Raw genomic sequence first — 25,980 nt, forward strand, 5'->3', positions numbered from 1 at the left:
CTGTCCTTAACAAAAATAAAAACAAACAACATTGTTTTTGAAGGGTGTAATTCCTGCCCCACATCCCCTGCAATTATATATACTTTCTCCAAGATCACACACTCTCTGGGGAAAGGGAATAGTTCCCTACATAGGTACTGTCAATCTTGCACATCTGTCGACCATATGTGATCTATCAAACAAATGTCTACAACCAAGTGTTCCGACCAACTGTCCCATAAATGTGTGTATGTATGTATGTGTGTATATATATATATATATATATATATATATATATATATATATATATATATATATATATATATATATGGTTCCCCTTCACAAGATCAAATTCCTATAAACTCAAAGCCAGAATCTCGAGTTTACAGGAACTCGAATATGTGAAGGGGAAATAAAAAAAAAAAAACACCTTTCTAATATTTTTGCAGGGGGGCTTCACCCTCCTGCACCCCCCACAACCCCCTTATTTAAATATTCCTACTCCGAGATCACACTATAGCGAATGAAAGGGAACTCTCCCGTTCCGCACTATATGCATAAGCGCAAAACGGAAGATTTCCCAATCCTCCACTATAGTGCGGTCACGCAGCTCTTAGATGACAGCTGCAAGGGTGCAGGAGGACCTAGCCCCCTGCAAAAAGGTAACTGAACTCTTTGTTTTCTAACCCTAAACTTCCCATTCACAAGTTCGAGTGACTGGAAGTTCGAGATTCTTGTCTTAAGGTTATGCATTTCGAGCTTCCATTCATTCGATCTTGTGAAGGGGAACCATATATATATATATATATATATATATATATGTGTGTGTGTGTGTGTGTGTGTGTGTGTCTATAAAGCTCATGACAGAGCTGTCTCAGTTATCCAACCTGCATTTCAGATAATCTGTACTGCTGGGCCAACTTGAATTCTTAAAACATAAAAGTTGTTATTATAGAATGACCCCCCCATTAATATTCCAAAACGTGCACTCTTATTGGCCAGTGTGCCTGCTGTAAATCCTACAATATACCAATGGAAAAAGGTCCGGTCTCCCCGACTTTTTTCCATTGGTATAAAGTGCTCAAAACATTTTTTTTTTTTAACAAATAAAAAAGAAAAGAAAAAAGAAAAAAATGGAGCAACGGAGACTTTCTTTTTTCCGTTGTGTTCATTTCAAAGTATTGATGCACTGGGTATGTGTGGGACGCAAGTCACATATGCATGCGCAGTACATCAAAACAAGGAAGCAGTGTACCACAACCAGCGTAAGAACAGTAATGCGCCGTTATACAAAGACATTATTTAAGAAAAGTTTTTTTTTTTTTTAAATAGTGTCATTGTATAATAGCATTAACTGACTCCATGGTTGTGGTATATTGAAATTTATCCAGGGTTGGCTTTATTTAATCACTCGGGCTTCTCCCTCATGATTAAACCACACCAACCGTGGGTAAATCTTAAATATACCACACCACATCATCGATTATTGCTTAATTAACAACTTAAAGTGTAGGTGTTAAACTGCTAAAACAAGGACACTCATCCATCAGAAAATAAAAAATAAATAAATAAAAGTTTTTTAAACTAAATATGTGTGCTATTCTTCCTGAAGTGACGGTTGCTACCAGACTTACCATGGAAATTTCTGCTTTGTACTATTCATTTTTAACAACTCCTGTTTTTGTTACGGTAAGAAGTAGCAAGATTGAAAATTACGAGAAAATATTGCTAGTAGGCAGTATTTGCCAACTGCCAGTTAGTGTCAAAATGCATTTTTTTATCTGTATTTTAGAAAGGGATAGAGAAATGATCGCACATGTATAGGTTTCTATTAAGCAATAGACTAGCTAAGCTTTTTGAATCTTAGCCATGCAGTTGCACTGAAAGATTTGGACCTTTTCAGCCAAGGAGTGCTATCTGCTTAAGTGACACACTGAGTCACGCACTCAGCAAACAGATGATGAAGGAATGAAACCCTGGACTACACATTTTTTTAGATGTCATCTAGCAAATACAGCAGAATGATCACGTTTGTGATATATAGAAGAAAATAACAAATATAATAACAGACTGCTTAATAATAATAAACATAGTGCGCTTCATCATCATCCGACCATGAAATGTGCATTGAAAACTGACTACTGTCTACTGGCAGCATGGCAGTCACCTGAGGTACTAGTTACATAGCCATGACTTTATCCCTCTAGGTCTTTTTTTAATACAGGGGTGCATGATCATTGTGTGCCTTATTCTTTCTTCACTTCATTTCTGTCTTTTTTCTTTGAGATTTTTTTGTCATAACTGCAATATTTGATACTGTGAGTGCTGGAAATGCAAACATTAAATTTTGACTATTGCAATCTCTTAATGATTTTCAAAGGTTGTTCTAAAGGCACTATGTTCTTTGCTTCTTTTGGTGTGGAGCCTATTGCCTCCTTTCATCTGCTGTTTATATGTGCTAATTTCAAGACTGACCTATTTTGGACTTATGCTACCAGGTTTGGAAGACTCTGTCTGATACCCTCCCTGCAGGAGGAATAAACACACCTTGCTGAAGTTTTTAGTAGTTTATTCCATTAAGTAGGTAGGTAGCTGGACAAGTGTTATTGTAAGAAACAGGAGGTGTACATATGATTAGGTATCTGTTGCAACAAGGTCTCTAGAGTGGTTGTCTACTTTACCACTGGTTCGATTTAGGTGGATTCCATTACATCACATTTACTAGCTATACACATGGACAGTTCTCACCTCCTGTAAGATTTCCTGTGTTCATTTCTAAGTACACATTTACTAGCTATACACATGGACAGTTCTCACCTCCTGTAAGATTTCCTGTGTTCATTTCTAAGTACAAATATAACTATAATACTAAATTCATCATAAAATTGCCCATTCAGTTACAAATCATTAGGTATCCTAACGCTGAATGTATTTTATGTCTCAGTTATTCACACATATGAAAAATAAACCACGCCTTGCTTTATGCTCAAGATACCAATTACTATCTTTACCAAACATTAATATACAAAAAAACTGAATGCATAAACATAACATTTATATGATTTAATATATTACTACTGCATTCATTCTCATTCTGGGCATAATATAATCATATCTGCTACGGATACCCTCTTAATCACTAATCAACAACCTTTGTTTTTTAACTACCTCTACTAATTAGAATTACGAATAAAAAGATAAAACAATATTTATGCCTGATGCAAACCCCTTCTTGTTTAACTTACCAGCAGTAACATAAGACAGACAACATTCCAGATATATATTTACCATTCTAAGTGGTGTATTAACATCCTTGTAGCTTATTATTACAATCTTAAACATGTACAGTTCCTACTGTCAAACTCCCAGAGATGTTACACTTTCAGGTCATTTCCAGTTACAACATATTATGTGTATAAACCCAATATGTCCGAGTCAGGACAGTATGTCAGAGACTGCTGGGTTTACTTACTCTGTCGGTTGGCAAAGAGATCTAAAGCTCTGACTTATTAATAAGTCGCTTCCTAGTCTAAGGATACTGGGTTTGAATCTTCTTACCTTCATCTGACCAGTGTGTAACCTTGAGCAAGCCACTTAACCAGACAGTGCTTTTGGGCAGTCATAAATTTGGGCTATGCACCTTAATGATCTCCTGGCATTCTTGCCTAGTTACTACTATGAATCTATCAATAAAACCTTGTATGTAATGTCTCTCTGTAATATGTCTTGTTTATGGCAGTCAAACCTTTATTCAGAGTACAAATATTGTTAAACCATTTGCAAAAATATATCAGCAGTTGTTGAAAGCTTGTCAGTGCTGGCATATGTAAATGTTTACATAAATTCAACTAAATATTATTAAAGGACCAGCATTCATATTAAACTTTCTTTTGTTACAGTTTTAAATGAACATCCTTTAGCTACTGCCTACAAATACATTAAATGCAACATCTAACTTACTATAAATAAAAATTTAAAGGATAACAATTCCATAATATAATTCTACAGTCCGTCAAAATGTGTCTAACCTAGGCAGCAGAAATACGTACATATCTACCCTAGCTAGGAGTACCATTAAAAGGCCAGCATTTGCGTTAAGCATACTAACACTGAAAAGTCAAATGCTTATCTTAACCACAAGTTCAAATTACCATCATTTATATATAACATTCTAATAAAATGCTAGAAAATATATGATCTTTAATTGATCTGAGTATAGAAAAACATGCAAACCATTCTCAACAGATCTCTCTTAATTCATCTAACTTTGGACATTTAAATATTGGAAGATTTAACATACGTAAATATTCAGAGTATAAATTTCATTAGTGATTTTTTTTTCCACACATTGAAAGTCAATGAGGCTTATAATTAGTGTATCACTGTTTCAAAGCTGAAACACACTATGTGATTCATAAAGATTTAAGAAAGTTATTTTTTTCTTACCTTTCAGCTGGCCATTGGCTACCCTGGTTGCTGCTTTTGTTTACTGGGTCTACTGCACCCACCTTGGCCTTCCTCAGGCTCAAACCAACCCTAGCCCAGGGTTGCTAAACAGATCAAGCAAACTGGTGCAACATCATACTGCGTGTCATGGAGTATGCCCCAAGTACAATTACCTTCATGGCAGCCTTGCTAGCTTCATGACCACTACCTTAAGGAGGTACTTGTGATGATCACTACCCTCAGGAGGTACTTGTGATGATCACTACCCTCAGCAGGTACATGTGATGATCACTGTCCTCAGGAGGTACATGTGATGATCACTACCCTCAGGAGGTACATGTGATGATCACTACCCTCAGGAGGTACTTGTGATGATCACTACATTCAGGAGGTACATGTGATGATTGCTACCCTCAGGAGGTGCATGTGATGATCGCTACCTTCAGGAGGTACACATGATGATCACTGCACTCAGGAGGTACACGTGATGATCACTACTCTCAGGAGGTACATATGATGATCACTACCCTCAAGAAGTGCTTGTGATGATCACTACCCTCAGGAGGTACATGTGATGATCACTATCCTCAGGAGGTGCATGTGATGGTCACTACCCTCAGGAGGTGCATGTGATGGTTACTACGCTCAGGAGTCACATGCAATGATCACTACCCCTCAGTTATTGCATGCAATGATCTCTACCCTCAGAAGGTGCATGTGATTTTCACTACCCTCAGGAGGAACTTGTGATGATCACTACCCTCAGGAAATGCATGTGATGTTCACTACCCTCAGGAGGTACTTGTGATGATCACTACCCTCAGGAGGTAACTTGTGATGATCACTACCTTCAGGTGGTACATGTGATGATTGCTACCCTCAGGAGGTGCATCGGATGATCACTACCCTCAGGAGGTGCATGTGATGATCGCTACCTTCAGGAGGTACACATGATGATCACTGCACTCAGGAGGTACACGTGATGATCACTACCCTCAGGAGGTGCATATGACGTTCACCACCCTCAAGAAGTGCTTGTCATGATCACTGCCCTCAGGAGGTACATGTCATGATCACTACCCTCAGGAGTTACATGTGATGGTCACTACCCTCAGGAGGTGCATGAGATGGTTACTACGCTCAGGAGTCACATGCGATGATCACTACCCTCAGGAGGTGCATGAGATGGTTACTACGCTCAGGAGTCACATGCGATGATCACTACGCTCAGTTAGTGCATGCGATGATCTCTACCCTCAGAAGGTGCATGTGATGTTCACTACCGTCAGGAGGAACTTGTGATGATCACTACCCTCAGGAGGCACATGCAATGTTCACTACCCTCAGGAGGTGCATGTGATGTTCACTACCCTCAGGAGATACTTGCGATGATCACTACCTTCAGGAGGTGCATGCAATGATCACTACCCTCAAAAGGTGCATGCAATGGTCACTAGCCTCAGGAGGTGCATGTGATGTTCACTACCCTCAGAAGGTGCATGTGATGGTCACTACCCTCAAGAGGTGCATGTGATGGTCACTACCCTCAGGAGGTACATGTGATGATCACTACCCTCAGGAGGTACATGCGATGGTCACTACCTTCAGGAGGTGCATGCAATGATCACTACCCTCAAAAGGTGCATGCAATGGTCACTAGCCTCAGGAGGTGCATGTGATGTTCACTACCCTCAGGAGGTGAATGTGATGGTCACTACCCTAAAGAGGTGCATGTAATGGTCACTACCCTCAGGAGGTGCATGTAATGCTCACTACCCTCAGGAGGTACTTGTGATGATCACTATCCTCAGGAGGTACATGTGATGACCACTACTCTCAGGAGGTGCATGTGATGGTCACTACCCTAAGGAGGTGCATGTGATGATCTCTACCCTCAGGAGGTGCATGTGATGTTGACTACCCTCAGAAGGTACTTGTGATGAACACTACCCTCAGAAGGTGCATGCGATGATCACTAACCTCAGTAGGTGCATGTGATGATCTCTACCCTCAGGAGGTGCTTGTGATGATCACTACCCTCAGGAGGTACTTGTGATGATCACTACTTTCAGGAGGTACATGTGACGGTCACTACCCTCAGGAGGTGCATGTGATGGTCACAACCCTCAGGAGGTACTTGTGATGATCACTACCCTCAAGAGGTATTTGTGATGGTCACTACCCTCAAGAGGTGCATGTGATGGTCACTACCCTCAGGAGGTACATGTGATGGTCATTACCCTTAGGAAGTACTTGTGATGATCACTACCCTCAAGATCCTTTAGGCTGTGTCCCTCCTCCTAGGAAAGGTAAGCCAACATTGGCTGGATTGCTTTAATCCTCCCAATGTCACCCCTCCGGAACCCCTGCCACTAACTGAAATAGGTTATATGGGGCACACTGAGTGCTTCATCTCTCTGTGTCATGAAGCCACTGATTTCAGAAAGTTATTGAGAGAGAAAAAAATAATAACATGCATCTCTCAATCTATCTACCTACCTATCGATCTATAATATATCAGTGCAATTCCCCTTGTGGAAACCAGCTCTTTACCTCACATACCATACACCTATCATGAGTAATTTTCTTTTTTTGCAATAATTATTTAATGATACATTTGTTTAACATATAGGATAAATGCACTTGGATTTACTTATAAGTAAGTTTTTTTTCTTTGGTTATAGAAGTGTCATGGTGCTGTGTCATTATGTTTTTGTTGAATAAAACATTTCTGGCTTAAATTTCTTAGTCAATCAGCAGAGAGAAAAACAGTGCCTGTATCTTTTTGCCATAACACTGATCTGTATTATACTTCATCTTGAAACAGAAAATGAAGCAAGGCAGGAACAATACCTTTTTTAATATAAAACTGGAGAAATGCCTTAGGATAGTTTAACTTTTCACTTTCCATGGTTAATGCTACTTTTATATTATGGATAATGATTGTGTTGCCCAGTTAGTGTTTATATTTTTGAATATTAAGTAGATCTTATTATACAATTTAAGTTATGAAATAAAAGCTAATTAACATTCTAAAATGTGCATACTAATTGAATACAACAGAGTGCTTATGATGAATCCAGCACTATCAACAAGGAAACGTCTGTCCACAAAACTGAAAAGAAAATAACATAAGCCTTGCAGTTGTAGCATTAATAGCCACACTGTCTAAATGCTCAGTGTTAAGCATGCAATTTTATTTATCAGCTTATCTTCATAGTTATACCAATGTAACACAAAACATACACATGTATCCATCAGCCACACAATGCTGCAATGTGAATCGTACAGAAAGTACAGGAAATACTGTGGCCTATATTCTAGAAGAATCTAAAGTAAAAGAGAAGAGACCCTCTATCACCTGGGTCTTGCTACTTCAATGTGACATTTCTACCCTACCCACAGGATGACTTCATCGTGGGGGGAGTTCACCTAATGCAGATCCTCACAACATGAGGTACTGAATTGCAATAACTCCAGTTATGCCAGGAGCAGGTAATGAGACATTATAAAATGCACGTTAATGACTCTCATTACCTATGCTCAGTGAAGCACAAATCTATTACCTGCAGGAATGCAAATCGGTTCCTCAAAAAGACTGAGAGAGGTGTGAGATACAAGCTTTTCATCAAAAGGGAAGAAAAAAGCTTTTTTTCTTCAAATTCTGCCTAAATATTTTAAGTTGCAGTTACAGTGACCTGTCTGGCAAAATCTTTTTGTACTTCTCAGAACCAACCCTACCCCAGCCATTCAAACTTCAACTTAGTTTATTAAAAAAAAATAATAACTCTTCTTTTAAACTGTAGCAGGCAGTTGTCACAATTTACACCCTGCCTGCATGGATCTCAATAGTGCTCACTTTTAGTTAAAAAAACTCCCTTTTTTTAAACTGTGGCAAACTGCTTGCTACAAATGAACTAAATTGTTGTTACAGTTTAGACCCTGCCTGCAAAGAGTGCTACAACACTCAGGTTTTAGTAAAAAAAAAAAAGTTTTTTCCCACTTTTTATGCTGTAGCACAGTTGCTACAATTTGGATCACACACAGCATGCTACAGTGCTCATGTTTCACTGTGAATGTGGCTTTTAAAAGTCAGTATTGCATTATGGACAGATAGGGATCAGCTGATTGCACCCTCCTAATGCTTTGTGACCAGGATCTTCTCACTCCACCCTAGCTATGCCACTGGTACTTCTCTGCTTTTTCTCCATTTATTTGTTTGCATTTTTTCAGTTTGTTCTAGGGACATAGTCTTGTAGCATTTAGCATTGTTTATACATTATACTGTACTTCGATTTCCATAACTTGAACTATGTGTAAAAGTTAGTTTTTTAGGTTTTTTGTATTTTGAACCCAGTCTAAACAATCTTGTAGCGTCTTTCACAGTTGTGGCAGGACTGTGACCTTCTGCTTTTCAGTTTCATTTAGTCATTTGTTACAGCATTAGTGGTACATTTCTATGTGGTTTGGTGTCTTCATCTATGGTAGATTTGCAGTAGTGGCAGTAATATGAATTCTCCCCCAGGATTTGTGTTTTAATACTTTTCATAGCTATATATATACCTGCTTCAAGTTGTATTACAGTGCATTTCTGTTTACCTTGCTACTGTTTTTCTATTAAGAGTGTGTTGAATTTACGTAAGCTGCTACACAATCTGTAAAGGTTTTTTAGGGGGTTTTTGAGGAATATTTTTATGTACTAAATAATAATAACAATTATGTGTAGAACATGTATAAATGTATTTATGTTTAACTTTAACCTCAGTTCTGCTTTGATTATATTTATTACATCACACCAGAGATTTAAATGATAAATTCAAAACACACATTTGTTCATGCCGCTATCACCATGTAGTACTGGTATAATTCCAACATTTACCATACTGGTGGACACTCATGGACAAACCTGCACACTTTATATATTACTAGTTTACTTCATCTACTGTTTTCTGTATTTTTTGTGTTTTTTTCTACTAGTTTTCATTCTATAAACATGTTTTTGTGGCTATAAACATGAAAACTGTCATGACAGTTTTTTTTTTTTTTTTGCAAAGCACTGACATTTTTTTCTGAGTAAGCCGCGGTGGTGCAGCGGTAGCGTTGTTGCCTCACAACAAGAGGTTCTCCCGTTCTTCTATGTAAAAAGGCCATCTAGGGGGTCAGGAGAGAGGGAAGGAATACTATAACATGGAAAAGAAGGAAACGTCTGATTATGGTAAGATTTTACACAACTAATCTATGTCCTTCTATTCTCATGTTGCAGTATTCTCACATGGGGGAGAGTAGCACAGAAGAGGTAGCAATCTCCAGAATGCCATGGAGGATGGCTTTTACAAATCCTGCCCTAGCTCTGATGATGTTATCCAATTTATAGTGATTGCTGAAGGTGTGTACAGAAGACCATGTGGATGCCTTTAGGAAAGTGGCTGAATCCAGGCCTTTGAGGAAGGCCCCTGAACAAGCCACTGCTCTAATGGAGTTGGCTCTAACTGTGTAGGGTAACTCTTTACCATGGAAAGAGTAACAGAAGGATATAGTTTTGCAGATCCAGGAGGACATGGCCTGTTTGGATGCAGCGTTCCCCAGGGCCCAGGGGTGAAAGGATACAAAAAGCTGGTTGGACTTTCTGATGTCCTTAGTCTTATCTATATAAAACTTCAGCTGCCTGTGAACATCTAGAGAATAGAACACTCTCTCACTGTCATTATGTGGTGAAGGGAAGAAAGTGGGTAAATGGATAGACTGGTTAAGGGACAGTTCATTGACCCCTTTGTGCATGAAGGAGGGGTTAGTACAAATAGAAACCCTGTCCTTGTGAAAAATGGTGTAAGGTGGAGTAGCCATGACAGCTTGCAGCTCAGAGACTCTTCTAGCAGAAGTAAGGGCTACTAACAAGACAGTCTTCCATGTGCACATATTTAAAGTGGCAGAAGCTGCAGGCTCAAAGGGGGCAGTGGTAAGGTTATTAAGAACAAAGTTGAGATCCCAAGGGCGAGGGATAGGTTTCCTTGGTGGTCTGATGTGGAGAACCCCATTAAGAAAAAGTTTCACCTCCAATCTCGATAATAGGGGTGGATCAATATGTAAGCAGGATGAAATGGCTGTTAAGTGGACTTTAACTGAACAGTATGAAAGTTCTGATTTTATGAGCACACACACACACACACACACACACACACACACACACACACACACAGGCCAGCACTAAAGGTACATCCACTTGGAAGGGGTCTAGTTGCCTTTGGAGACACCAGCTGGATAACCTTTTCTATTTTGATAAATATGCTCTCCAGGTAGTAGGTTTCCTGGCCTCCTGCAGGACACTTCCTCTGAGTAAAGGTGTCTGAGAGGGATCAGAAGTTTATCAGGTGGATGAGGGATCCCTTTTGTTGTGTAAATGGGTCCACCTTGTGAGGCAACTTGTGGTGACTGCCCTTGGCAAAAGATAGAAGTAGGGGGAACCAATGCTGCCTTGGCCAATAGGAGGTCAAGATCAAGATTTCTGGCTTGTCCAGCTGAATTTTCAGCAGGACCTTCTGAATGAGAGGGTAGGGGGGAAGGCATACAGAAACAGCCCCTTCCATGTGATGGAGAAGTCATCTAGTTTCCACGTTAGTGGTGAGGGGAGCCTGGAGCAGAATAGCCATAGTTGTTGGTTCTGAGTGGAGGCAAACAGATCTATCTGCGAGGTGCCCCATTGGTGGACAATGTCTAAGAAAACATCCTTGTGCAACATCCATTTGCAATTTTGAGACAATGATCTGCTGAGGGCATCTGCCTGATGGTTGTCTTGTGATGGGATGTAGACCACCTGCAATGTTACCTTGTGTTGAGTGGCCAACTCCCATGTTTGTATGGCCAGCCTGCACAGTAAATAGGATACGGTCTTCTGCTGCTTGTTGATTTGTTTGTGAATACTTGTAGGGGACATGGCTGTAGGAGGGGAGGAAGGTCTTGAGAGCTAGGAGAAGAGCAGTCATTTCCCTCACATTGATGTGTTTTTTCTGGAGTGAGGGCTCCCATTGAGCTTGTACCTTGAGACCATTCATAGTGGCCTCCCATCCCAGATCTGAGGCATCTGTGTACATGAATTGGACTGCCTTGGTGGGCTGTAGAGGCAGACCTGGATTCTGCCTTACTTGTTGAATCCAGCACCCTAACTCTTTTTTCAGGCATGGCAAGAAGGGCACCTGAAAATCCATGGGACAATTGTGTTGGGACCAGACATTTTTCACGTACCACTGGAACTTCCCCATGTGTAACCGGGCAAGAGGCACCATGGGGCAAGTAGCTGCCATGAAGCCCAGAAGGTGGAGAAATTCCCTGGCTGAAATGTGGGTGACTGGAATAAGGTTTAGGAAGTCGCTGGTTAGAGAAATTACCTTTTCTTGTGGGAGGAAGGCTTTCATCAAATCCATCCTTATTCTGCATCCCAAGATCTGGTCTTGGGATGGAGTGAGGGAGGACTTCAGTAGGTTCAGTGTAAACCCCAGACTTCCTAGGAGAGAAATATTGAATTGCAAGTGTGCCTGAAGAGTACTTGCTTCTTCTGCCTGGATGAGTAGGTCGTCCAGGTAAGGGAAAAGCTGTATGACTTTTGTTCTGCAGAAGGATACTGCTGGGGCTAGACATTTTGTGAAACCCTAGGGGCTGTAGACAAACCAAAGGGCAAGGCAGTAAATGCAGAAATCTACAGAAGTCTGGGCAGATGGGGATATGGAGGTATGCTTCCTTCGGGTCCAAAGTGGCCATGAAGGCACCAGGTGTCAAGAGTGTAAGAAGGGTTTGCAGGGATAGCATGCAGAAAGAAGGTACATGCAGGAAGGGGGTTAACAGAGATAGGTCCAGTATATGTCTCCAAAGGCCCTCTTTGTTTGGGACCAAGGAGAGCCTGGAGTAAAACCCTTGACCCTCTTGTCCTGTTGGAAACCTCTCTATGATGCCCTGAGAAAGTAAATCCTGAATAACTTGGGGGATTTGTTTTCTGGAGGGAGGGGCATGTCTTTTGCTGAAGGCTTTTCTTGCCAGGTCATAAAACTCTTTCTCCACTATTGATAGGACTGAGCAGTCTGAGGTGATCTGTTGCCACAGGGGAAGACACTGAGAGAGGAGGGCAGAAAGGGGGAGATGGTGGAGGGTATTTAGGCAGTCATGCAGTGTTTGGTCTGTCTGTAAAGGGCTATCTGGGGGTGAATTGTGAGTAAGTAGTACTGGGTGTACAGTATTTTTTGCCCCCCTCTCCTTTGCTTTGAGGAAGAAGAAGAGGAAGGAACAGGTGCCCTCCTAATGAAGCTTGATTTGGCTGGGTAGTTTCTGTAAAATTTAGAAACTGGAAATACCAGAAGATGTTTCAAGTCCTGAAGTTCCTTGTTTTTTCTTGTAAATTTTTGAAAAAGGTCTGCAGATTGTTTGCCAAAGAGGAACTTATTGTCCAGGGGGCATCCAGGATCTTGTTTCTGAAGTCATCTGGCAAGGATCGAAGTCTGAGCCAGGAATACCTGCATAACACAGAAGGAGATACAGCTGATCTGGCTGAGGCTTCAGCAGCATCGTAGCTGAATTTTATGGAATGCCCGGCTACTTGTGCTGCTAAAGAGAGTTTTGAGGCAACATGAGGCTTTGTAGAGGAATCAGGCATAGAGGAGAGTAGAGTACAAGCCTAAGATACTAGATGTAGGGCATACTTTACCATGTGAGTCTGGTAATTTATAGCCCTAAAGGCCAGGGTGGATGAAGTGTAGATATTTTTCCCAGTCTGTCCATCACCTTACTGTCCTTATCAGATGGCAGTAGGAAAGAGGATGGAATCTGTCCGGATTGCTTGCCCAGTGCCACAGCAATGACAGCAGGGTCGGTCATAAGTGGGTTGATGAGGTACTTGTGATCATCAGAGACTTTATAAAACCTATCAGGCCTTTTTGGGGCCAGAGGTTGGGATTCAAGTGTCTTAGAGGCAGAAGCAAAGTCATCCAGTAAGCTGAAATCACAGGGGGAATAGCAGAGGGAAAGGGAGACTCCATCTGGGGAAGCTCAAAGTATCTTTTTGTACCTCAGTCATTTGGGTGGAGTCCCACTTGAAGTATTCTTTCATTTTGGAGATGGTCTCCCCAAAAGTAATGTCTTCTGGTGGGGAATCTCCTTCCAATGAGACCTCATCAGGAGAACACTATTCCAGGGGAGAGGCTAGCTGAGAAGTATATGTGAGAACCTCATCAGAGGAAGAGGAAGAGGAAGAAGAGCGTTCCTCCGGAGTCTGAGGAATAGGGATAGAGCTGGCAGAGGCAAGGCTGGGGCTAAGTGTAGGCAGAGCAGGAATATGTATGGCTGTTTAAAGGCCCGGAAGAGTGAATGGGAGAATGTTTGCCAGTCAGACTGGTCTTCCACAGGAGTAGACAAATGCTTGGGCTTTTGTGTTTTCTTGAGAGTGGAGGTCTTTTGAATAGTCTGAGAGGCCAAAGGCCTACTATCAGACGACAGGCCTGTGGCCAAAGTACCCTCTTTAGAAACTAAAGGCGGCTGTCTGGGCGAGCCTGGTTCCCCAACATTGGCGGTGGCCATTGTTGCAGAAACCTCCGCAGATGTGCAAACTGGAGAAACAAGGGTGGCTTCCATTACGGTACTCGCCAAAGTCGCCAGTTCTTTTGGATGTTCCTCAGCCCCTAGACCAGTAGCTGGTAGGACGTCTGAAATCGGAGGTGTAGTATCAGTCCTAGAGACTTTGGCCTTCTTTTTAGGAGGGTCTACCTCGACGGCTAATTCAGGATCCATACTAAAGGCCAGGCGTTTAAGTCGCTGGTTCTCTACAAACAATTTAAGGGCTGCCAGATGACTGCTCAAGGTTTTAGGTTCATAGGTTCATAGGTTCATACTAGGCTATCTGCCCTAGGGCATTTATAAGCCTAGCCAGAATGTGTTTGGCTTTCGCCACCCATTTTAAATTTATTTTGCTATACCCTTTTTTGAGGTTAGTATACTGTGCCTCTGTCTAACAGGGACACAGAAGTGATACCCGGGGTAAACCTACGATCTCCCATCCACTCATCAAGATTCCTCTTGAAGCGAGTTAATGAGGGACTCTGCCTAACCTGGACTGGGATTTTATTCCAGAGTGAAGGGAGCCTCTGGGTTATGAATCTGTCCCTCCAGCATGTCCTATTTATTTCAGTGCTGAGGTTCAAGTCTCTCGAGCACGTAGCTCGATGGGATTTGAATTTTCTGAGGTGCAGCATGTCCATTAATTCTGGGTTGGACATGGCTTTATACGTCAGGCACAGATCGCCTCTGAACAGGCAGTATGCCACTGAGTAGAGCTGGAGTTTCTTTAACCCTTTGATCCTCTTGGTGAGGTACTTTTGGGGTCTTTCCAGTTGCTGCAGGTGTCTGGTAAGGTACATCCCAAAAGGGGCATTGTACTCAATTATGGGCCTGATGAGGGATGAGTAAAGAGGCACGATGACCTCCCCTGATCTAGATGTGAATCCCTTCATGATTAGGTGGGCTATATAAAATGTTTTTCTAACCACTTTGGCCACGTGGTTGTCAAATGAGAGATTGCTATCAACTTGGGTCCCCAGGTCCCTAATTACTTCTTCTGTACTTAATGGGTTACCACCTATGTGGTAATTTGTGGGCACTTTGTTTTTGCCAAATGGGATGATTATACACTTTTTGGCATTTAGCTTGAGGCCATGGCTCTGGCACCAGATGTCTGTTTCTATGAGGCCCTTTTGGAGGATGCTTGTGTCAGCTGGAGAGTCGATTATGGCGCCCAGTTTGCAGTCATCTGCGAACTTGGTCAGCCACAGTCCTTCCGTGTTGGCCTGTACCTCCGAGAAATATATACCGAACAAGAGAGGTCCCAGGACTGAGCCTTGTGGGACACCACTTGTAACTGGTTTGGAGTCTGACATGGCTCCAGCAATTCTAACCATGTGGGTTCTGTCCTTGAGCCAGTTTGCAATCCATCTAGTGACATAGGGGTTTATATTTAAGCTGGTGAGCTTATCTATAACGCCCGAGTGGGGTATTGTATCGAAGGCTTTTGCGAGGTCCAGGTAGGCTGTGTGGACCACCTTCCCCTCGTCAATGGCCTTGGTGACTGTTTCAAAGAAATCAACCAGGGTTAAGAGGCAGGATCTGCCCTTAACAAAGCCGAACTGGGTAGGATCCAGTGTCTGTAGGTCCCCAATATCTTTATTTATGAGATCCATGATGATCCTTTCCATAGCTTTGCAGACCAAGCTAGTCAGGCTTATGGGGCAATAGTTTCCAGGATCCATTGAGGCACCACCTTTATGGAGAGGGACCACTGTTGCTGTACGCCACTCTTTGGGCACATATCCTGTACTAAGGCTGAGATTGAACAGTAGTTTTATGTTTGGGTTTAGCTCTTCTTGGAGTTCATGTAGGACACAGCCCAGGACACCGTCTGATCCCACTGATGCTGTGTTTTTTGCTTTGGAGAGGGCGGCTCTTACCAAACAACTGACAGATTTTATAGGTCGTATGGTTGTGGGATGGTCCTAAGCAGAACAAGCAGAGGTTGTGTGTATCTTTGTGTGGAATTTGCCGACCACACTTAAATTTTCCCTTCCTAGATGACATCGGCTAACAACAGATAAACAGCAACCTAAGCACTATCAAAAATAAAGAAGATTCCCCAAGGGGGTATTTATCTTAACATCTTCCAAAACATAGAGGAGAATGAACAAGCTGACATTCGACTGCAGCAGAGAGGTTCTGAGGTCTGTGCATGCGGACGTCACACACATGTCCCACGGCTTATGGCCCCTACGTGTGATGTCATACGCATCTTGCAGCAACCATGCTTAAGCTTTGGTATAGGAGCCGGACGCTCAGCTTGCCTGAGGCGGAGGATCCCCATGTGAGCATACTGCAACATGAGAACACAAGGACATCCTAGTATTTTAAGCACACTAATACACATGGATGGATATTTAATACATATTACTAGACAGATGTATGTTTACATTTATAGTGTTCTAGTTTGATTATGTTTATGGTTTTATAGCTATGTGTTTTTTCTTGATTTTAGATCTTGTCACAGACCTGATGAAGGCTTTTTTGCATTAGTTAGCCAAAGGCAATTTTAGTTGAATCTTTTTATGTATATGCTATGCTTTTCTTAATACCTGAGGGATGCAAATACATAGGTAGTGTTTTTGGGTTTAGTTTGATCCAATCAGTAGTAGTGTATTTGGGTGGGTCTTTGCTGTTCTAAAATGCACTTTTACGGCCCTGTTTATATTGTTTGCCACGAACAGGCTAATTTAAAATTAAACAATACATATATTTTCCACACATACTTCTAAGCATATAAAAGCTGATAAGTTTAACATTCTTAAAATATTTCAGATTTTTTTTTTTATTGAGGATCGCTTGTCTGTGATGAATAAAGGCTTGTTGCTTTGGAACACTACCTGAGTTTCATGATTTTTGGAAATTATTGTGACTGAGATAGTTTCTCTGCTTTTTATTTTTTCCTCAACACTTGTGGTGGTGAGGTTGGAAGTAGACAGATTCCTGTGCTTGTTTAATTTTTATTCAGTTAGTTGTTTCTGGTATTGCAGTAGAGTAAACTTCCCTTACTACAAGTTGTCTCCTGCTCATTTTCCCAATCTGCTTGGCACCCTCACCACACTCTGAGGGGTCCTGAGTTAATCATTTTCCATCCCTGGCAGATAACAGCCTTAATTTATTGTCTTGTACTTCATTTATAATTTTATAGTGCTACTGCTTTATTTTTGCTTTATTTGTTGATTTTGCATTTAAACCATTCCAAAGATACTTTAAGTTGCAAGCAAGCAATCTTTCTTGGTTTTATTACACCAAGAGGCTAGCAGTGCCCTGTATAGACACAAACACTCAGAAAGTCAATTTTGTCTATAAAATTTCCCTTACAAGTGAAAGCTATAATTTAGTGCAGCTAAAAGAAAGGCATTGTGCAGAGACAACCTTAGAGCAGCTAGTTTGCACATTAAGGAGCACCGCTATCAAATCTTAGCACACTCTAACAAAATCTAGTGAAAACCACAGAGAACACCCAAGGTGACCTTTGTAAAAGCCAGTCGGTGACCTATACTAGCCCACCCAAATGAAATTTGAACATGAATATGCATTTTCCAAATGTCTCGGCAGCTGCTGGACCTGATAACATTCTTGGAAGAGTGTTCAGAGACTGTGCAGACCAACTAACAAATGTACTCACAGACATCTTCAACAACTCTGAGTCAAGCCATTGTTCCCAAATGTTTCAAGTATACAAACATTATACCACTGCCAAAGAAGTCACCACCTGCTAGCCTAAATGACCATCGTCAATCCCATAGTTCTCACCTTCACTGTGATGAAATGCTATGATAGACTGGTCAAAGATGTAATAACATCCAAACTACCTGCAGGCTTCGATCCACTCCAGTTTGCATACAGATCCAATCGATCCAATGGAGATGCTATTTATTTGGCATTCCACTTATCGCTGGACCACCTGGAGAACAAGAATAGCTATGTGAGGCTACTTTTCATCGACTTCAGTTCAGCTTTCAATAGTCATCCTGCAAAATCTGATCAGAAAGCTGGTTCAACTGGGCATCAGCACTCCAATATACAACTGGATTCTGGACTTTCTTATAGATAGAGCCCAGAAAGTGTACATAGGCAAGAATATATCAGACAGCATCACCCTGAACACTGGAGTCTCACAGGGATGTGTCCTAAGCCCTCTGCTTTTCACCATCCTAACCCATGACTGTACTGCCAAGCACAGCTCAAAGCATATCATCAAATTTGTAGATGATACGACAGTTATGGGCCTCATCAGGAATGATGATGAGACAGCCTACAGAGAGGAGGTGAATCAGTTCATAAGTTGGTGTTATAACAATAATCTTGCACTAAATGTCAACAAGGCTAAAGAAATAACTTGGGACCACAGGAAGAGCAACAGAGAGCACTCTCCACTTGTAATCAACAAAGAAACAGTTGAGAGAGGCAAAAGCACAACATTTCTGGGGGTTCACATTGCAAAAGACTTGATGTGATCAGCCAATACAAATGCCATCATTAAGAAGGTGCACCAATGGCTTCACTTCTTGTGAAGGTTGAGAACAAACCTACAATCAACGGCTCTCACAACCTTCAACAGGGGCAGCATTGAAAGTATACTGACAAACAGCTTTACAGTATGGTATGGAAGCTGCTCCACTTTCGAGCAACAGTCCCTCCAGACGGTAGTGAAACCAGCTGAGAGGATTATCAGGAACTCCCTTCCATCCATACAAGACCTGCACATGTCCAGATGTCTCAGCAGGGCAAGGAAAATAACCTGGGATAGCACTCATCCTGCCTAAAAGCTGTTCTCACATTTAACATCAAGAAGGCACTTTTAATGCATACACTGCAAAACCACGAGATTCAGAAACAGCTTCCTTCCACTAGCCATCAGGTTACTGAACTCTAGGAACAGTACTCTTCACACTAGACATTAAGACAGTAATCGAACAATACTGAAAAGTTTCTGTAGTGCAATATGCAACAAGGTATTACCCACACCCAGACAGCAGTCAGCAGTAATCAAACTGAACTGTCTTACTGTGCAATATAAATGTAGGCCTTAAAGCAATCACTTAAGTGTAATTTTTCCAGTATAAATATGCTAATAACCTAGTAAAGAGTGACAATCTGTTAAATCAGTGCAATAATGCAAGTATTTATTATTGTTGTATTTGTCGTCTGTTTCAATAGAATTTTGTATATTATTGTCATGTTAAATGTAGTCATGTATTGTATGCACAGTGAGTCTGAAGAAACGTAATTTTGCTCGGTTCGCATTTGTGTGAATCAAAGTGAGAAAGTTTACTTTGATTTTTGACTAGCGTGGTACATATGGCCATTCTGAGACAATGTAGCAATTATCTCATGTTCACAGATAACCATTTTATCTTTAAAAAAACAAAATCAGTATGGTAGAGATGCACAAACAATTTCACTGCAGGCAAAAATCTTGCATACAAACAAGGTTGTCAAGAACACACACACTAGCTTCACCACAAATACTGTCCACCACACACACACACACACACACACACACACACACACACACACACACACACACCAACCTATGCTTAGGCATTAAAAAGCAATCTTCTCAAACCTCAAAGATCTCATAAGCCTATAAATGGTAATGCTTATCCTCAGCAATGTCTAAAGCACTCACCAAAAACAACACCAAACAACACTCATACAACTACATCCACTGCAGCCCAAAGAGCAAACTCCTAAGGCAAGCCAACATATTACCCAGGACTCTTGTCTTAGGGGACTCTGCTGTACAACACACAGATGCCCCAGTCACCAGACAGAACAAGGATAGGATTATGGTTAGTTGCTTGTCTGGAGCCAAGATCTGCCAAGTTAAGCATGCACTCAGATCATTACACCATAGGTACCAGTATGACACTATCATAGTCCATGTGGGTGTTAACGACCTGAGATGTCCTTCTTCACTCGATTATAAGAAGAAACATTACTGATCTCTCTGAATATGTATCTGAGGTAGGTATGTGCCATGCGTTGCCCAGCATCCTACCTTCACCAAAGATGATGGCACAGTACGAACAAAAGATGACCAACTTCAATAATTGGCTTAGCTTCTGGTGCCTTTCCACATGGATTCAGTATTTATTATTATGCGAGAACAAGGTTAATAGATAACATTGCTTTGCAAAGGATGGCCTGCATCTGTCTCCCTAGGATTTGAAATGTTGTTTTTTTAGGCAATGCCAAATTGACAAAACTACCAACATACAAAATAAAACCCAAAGAAATGTAAAGGTGTTGTTGCTAAATGCTATAGGAGCTGAGAGAAGAAAAAAAAACATACCCTAGCAGCTCTCCTTACTCTGGAAAATATAGAGATCTGTGTCATTACTGAGACATGGCTTAAATCTGCAATAGGTACTCCAACAGTACAAGGCCTCAGGGCCTTCCACACATTTAGACCATCAGCTGCACAGGCACGGACAAAAGACAGAGGAGTCTTAGTCTATGTTAGCAACAAGCATAACTCTACGCTGGTTAGACAGGATAATGCCATGCTATCTATGCACATGGATATCACCAAATATAGAATACTATACCACATCTTAGTAAGATATAGGTCACCCTCTATTTCCCAAAAAAAACATAGCTCTTACCTAGGTCAACTAGAGACACTCACCATTAAAGTAAACAGCCTGTCCATGGGAGACTTTAGCTACCCCTCTATAGACTGGCAGACATTCACTGCCTAATACTCACAGGCACAACGATTCTGGGACTTTATCACTTGACCAGATGGTGTGTACACCCACCAGAGGATCAAACATAGTGGACCTGGTACTCAGCAATATGTGAGATGGCTGCACCTCCCACCCCAAGTGTCACATCCTCAATGATAAGGTTAGACCACAAAGCGGTCTCCTTCAAATTAAAATTCAACTCCGTAATCCCAGCCAACCTTGCAACAGTTATGCACTACTTCAAAGCAAACCATACTATATTAAGTGATATTTTAATTGAAAATTCAATGCCCCTACGAACCCTTAGTTCAAAACAACCTATGTAGAATTGCTTCCGGAGACCCAGTACAGCCATGTAAATATCCACTACAAATAAGCCCAAAACAAACTCTAAAAATAAACCATACTGATGCAATCCTAACCTTAGTAGGGTATATAACAAAAGTAAAAAAATCATGGCTAAAATCAATGACAAGAGACTTTTAAGTAAACTAAACAGGAAACTAAGAGGACTAATTAAGTCCAACAAGGCCAATTAGGAAGTCAAGACAGCCTCAAAGGCTAAAGGCAACCACAAGGCCTTCTACAGCTATGCCCAGAAACTTTAAAAACAGCACACATCAGTGTGCTGAATGAAGGTCAACTGTGCCACCTTAACTGAACAGAGTGACACAGTAAATTTGCTGACTGACAACTTCAGCTCAAGCTTCACCGCCAACTTCCCCACCTCCATATATGAAATACCTACTAGATTAACCCCCCAACTATTACAGAAGGCAGGTCCTGGGGACACTCAGTAAAGTCAAAAACACAGCCTCAGTAGTCTCTGACAATATCCCAGGATGCCACCCAAATAGCTGGAAACATGTCATATCAGGTCCACTTCAGTAACTTTTCAACTCTAGCATCGAAACAGGCTTTGTACCACAAGTATGGGGGACTGAAATGGTTATCCTACTTCACAAGGGTAGACCATCAGTTGACCATACCACGGAAACCTACAGAACTATTAGTCTGACTAGTCTAAAATGTAAAGCTATGGAATGAATTTTCATGGAAATGATCAACAAAAACATATGCAACCTTCAGACACTGGAACAAACCCAGTTTGGCTTTATCACGGGAAGCTTGTGCCTAATGAAAGCCATTGGACGTCTCTGAAAAGGTCCCAAAGGCAATGAATGAGGAGAACATGGTCCATACTGCCTATCTGGACCTGACTAAACTGTTTTTGACACAATACCCTACTTGGGTAGTTGACAAATTTACTAAATTGGACATAAACCCCTACATAACTTGCAAGTTCACAGCTGACAGGGCCGAGGAAGTCAGGATTGCTGATACCACCTCCATTAAGAGACCAGTCATGAGTGGGTACCTCAGAGCTCTGTGCTGCGACTGCTCCTATTTGGCATCTACTTAATGTCAAGGGTCTTTGGCTGACCAAGTTTCCAGATGACTGCAAATTGGGAGCTATAAAAGATTCCCACATGAAAAACCACAAATGACTCATGCCAAAGTCACAGACTGAAGCTCAAGAAATGCATTATATTGTCATTTGGGAAAAGTGCCTCCTAGGCTAATTATGCCATTGGTAAGACACCCCTAACTGCTGACCCAGTAGTCAGGGATCTTGGAACATATGTAGACAGCAATCTGGCCTTTGACCAACATGTGGCCAAGGTAGTAAGAACAGCATTCTATGTCACCCAGCGTATATGCAACGGCATGGGAACCAGGTACAAAGAAGTCATACTGCCACTTTAGTTGGCCCTTATCAGACCCAACACTGAGTATAATGCCCCTTTGACATGTACCTGACCAAACGTATACAATAGTTGAAATGCCCACAAAGAATCCTATATGAATCAGCTCAAAGCCCTCTCTCTATACTCAGTCTCCTTCAGTTATTTATTTATTTTATTTATTTATTTAACATTTGTTTACCGGGAAAGTCTGACTTGGAATGAAGCCAATTTTTTGTGAAGGCCCAGGGAGAAATGCACCAGATGCATGTCTTTTTAATGTGGGAAGAAACCGGAGTACCCAGAGAAAAAAACAAATGAATGCAGGGAGGACATGCAGACACCACAAAAAAGGCACTCCAGACGAGAAATGAACCTGAGAACCTCTTGCTTTGAGGTAACAATGCTACTGCTGGACCACTGTGCCATCCAAAATTAAAACTTAGTGCTAGGCTAAGTGCCTTTATGGATCATTTTTAAGCCTAGCAGATTATCCCACATGAGAATCAAACCCTGCTCCTTGTGTCTATAAGGTAAACACCTTAACCATTATGCCAATCTCCCACCTCCCAATTTACTGAGAAGTGATCTATGCCTGGTACACAAGGCATCCTTGGATCCAGCTTTGATGGACTTTTTGCACATCTGTAAAATGAAATATTCCACAACAAGTACGACTCTGTCATTGTCCATGTGGGTGTGAATGACCTGAGGGGCACCTCCCTGGACTACCACATCAAAGAGACATGGTGGAGCTCTTGGATTATGTGGCCCAGTCAGATATGACACTAGCCCTAAGCACTATCCTACTGTCACCCAGAATGATACCGCAGTACAAACAGAAAATGATTGACTTCAACAATTGGCTAAGCTTCAATTGTCATTCTAAGGGGATCCAGTATCTGTCTGCTTGGGATGACATGACTGACAGACCTCAATGTATTGCCAGAGATGGCCTGCATCTGTCACTCCTGGGTTTCCGGGTACTGGCCTAGGCTCTTGCCACCCCTATAGTGACGTTTTTACGTGGTGTTCCAAAGACCAAATTACCACCGTAACCGCTATAAATAAATGCAATCTGAGGGTCATGCTGCTCAATGCTAGAAGTCTAAATCTCAAGATGCACTTGCTCGAAGCACTCCTCAAAATGGAGAACATCGACATTTATGCTGTAACAGAGACATGGTTTAAAGCAGCAGAAAGCACCCCTGCATTACCAGACTGTAACTCATTCCACACCTTTCGGCCCCAGAACATGGACCAAAACTCCAAAGGTGGTGGTATCTCCATATTCGTAAAGGATATGCACACCTCCAGACTAGTAGCCCAGCATAACACATCTGAGATAATCCAGGTAAAACTAACATTGGGTAAGATAGCAATTTAGGATGTATCCTGCTATAGGTTCCCAACCAGGAGCGGCCCGTGCTATTGGACTGCCGGACTGCAGCCCCCTCAACTGTAAAAGAAAGAAAAAATAATGGAATAAAAAGAAAAAAAAAATTAATAAAATCACAGACTTTCGCGCACTAGTCCGGACTGCTGCTGAGACAGTCTGGAGCATGCGCAGATTGTCTCAGCAGCAGTCCTGACATGAAGAACGGAGCTCCCAGAAGTCTATGCAGTTTTAAACTGCATAGACTGTCCTGGAACTCGCTGGGGAAACATGTCAGGGTCAGACTGCAACGTCAGCAGTCTGGAATTCGTCGGGCAGGGTCTGGTGTGGATTGGAGTTTGCTGCAGTCTCGTCGGGGGAAGATCTCACGACAGGCAGGGATTTGCACAGGTTTCGTAGCTTACTCGGGATTCATGGTTGTTTGCTACAGGGATTTGGAAGATCTACTGCAGGTAAGTGTGTGGACAGATGTTTGCTACAAGGTAGGTGTGTGTGTGTGTGTGTGTGTGTGTGTGTGTGAAAATACCCCTAGGGAATACCTCAGGCTTGAACCCTGTACCTTGTATGCAGGTGTTAAAGACCTGAATTCCCTACCCACCACCATTTGTAAAACAAATTGCAGATTTTTGCCTCATATTTGATCTGATCTGTTCCTCATAATATCTGTGGTTTGTAAATGTTGCAATGCTTGATATTTGATGGTGCAGTGGTAGCATTGTTGCCTCACAGCTGCAGGTTAACAGGTTTGATTCTTGGCTGGGGTGCCATCTTTGTGGGGTCTGTATCTTCTCCCTGTGTTTGTGTGGGTTTGCTTTTGTGTCCTCCCATGTTACAAAGACATGTCTGCATTATTTCTTCCTGGGCCTCTGCTGAAAATTGTTTTTTTGTTCCAAGTCAGACTGTCCTGATTAACAAATGTTAAATAAAATAGACAGGTATTTCAGACTTCAGGTTTCTGAATGTTTAAGTCCTTATATATTTGATGGTGCAGTGGCAGTATTGTTGCCTCATAGCTATAGGTTTTCTGGTTTGATTCTTGGCTGGAGTGCTTTCTGTGTGGAGTCTGCATCTTATCCCTGTGTTTGTGTGGATTTGCTCTGGTGTCCTGCCATTTTACAAAGACATGTGTCTACAGTATTTCTCCCTGGGCCTCTGCTGAAAATTGTTTTTGTTCCGTCAGAAATAAAATTGACAGGCATTTGAATTTCAGACTTCATATTCTTCAGAAAATACATAGTAAAACAACTTTTTATTCTAGCAATAAATATATAGTAACACAGCCTTTTATTATAGCAATTTCCTAAGTTTATAAGATGACTGTTTGAAAGTTCTCCTTATTTTTGGGACTGTATTACCCTGTTATTGGCTTTGTCCAGGTTTCTTGTGCTAAGGTTGACAGCTATAGCAAGAACTGAATTCACTGAATATGTTTGAGGGCTGTATTCCCTCATTACTGGGTTTGTCCAGGTGTTTTCTGCTAAGAGGTTGACAGCTATGGTGAGAACTGAATTCACTAAATGATAGCCATTTAAGTTTCAGTCTTCCTCTCTTTCACAAAGCAGCTGATTTGGCATAGTGGTATGTTGCTCTGACTGTTTTGCACAGGGACCTTGGCAGTAAAATGTATGGTGGTAACACAGCATTTTTCTTTCACAAAGCAGGTGATTTGGCATAGTGGTATGTTGTTCTGACTCTTTTGCACAGGGACCTTGGCAGTAAAATGTATGGTGGTAACACAGCATTTTATTCTAGCAGCTTTCCAAGATTATACAAGCAATGTTTAATGTGTCCCTGGTTTTTGTCCTTTTGACCCACCCCAATAAATTTGGCTTTTTCCAGATTTCTTGTGCTGCAAAGTTGAGATGTAGTTGAGTACTGAGTAGATTTTACAAGGAGCTGAGAGCTGCAGGGGAAGAGAAGTTTAGTGCTGATTATGCTAAGTCAGCTCGTATTGCTAATAGCACAACAGGTTGTGTACTTGCTTTTGATGCAGAAGGCTGTTGGTTCTACTCCCATAAGGGGTGAATGCTGCCGTACTGAAAGTTAAGATACTAACTATGAGCCTGTTATCAGTTTGCCATCCATTTCCTATTGCAATATTACTAGCTTATTTTTA

General features: G+C 41.5%; 1 protein-coding gene across 1 annotated transcript in view; it reads right to left on the reverse strand.

Moving 5' to 3' along the window:
• Positions 1 to 25,980, reverse strand: part of LOC122794574 (tyrosine-protein phosphatase non-receptor type 11-like) — a gene marked incomplete at its 5' end in the record, with an annotated part of 1,649,855 nt that overhangs the window by 1,366,005 nt on the left and 257,870 nt on the right. The window lies entirely within an intron of this gene.

The sequence above is a fragment of the Protopterus annectens genome, chromosome 2.part1, assembly GCF_019279795.1.
Source record: "Protopterus annectens isolate FY-2018-M chromosome 2.part1, PAN1.0, whole genome shotgun sequence".
Taxonomy (NCBI): Eukaryota; Metazoa; Chordata; order Ceratodontiformes; family Protopteridae; genus Protopterus; species Protopterus annectens.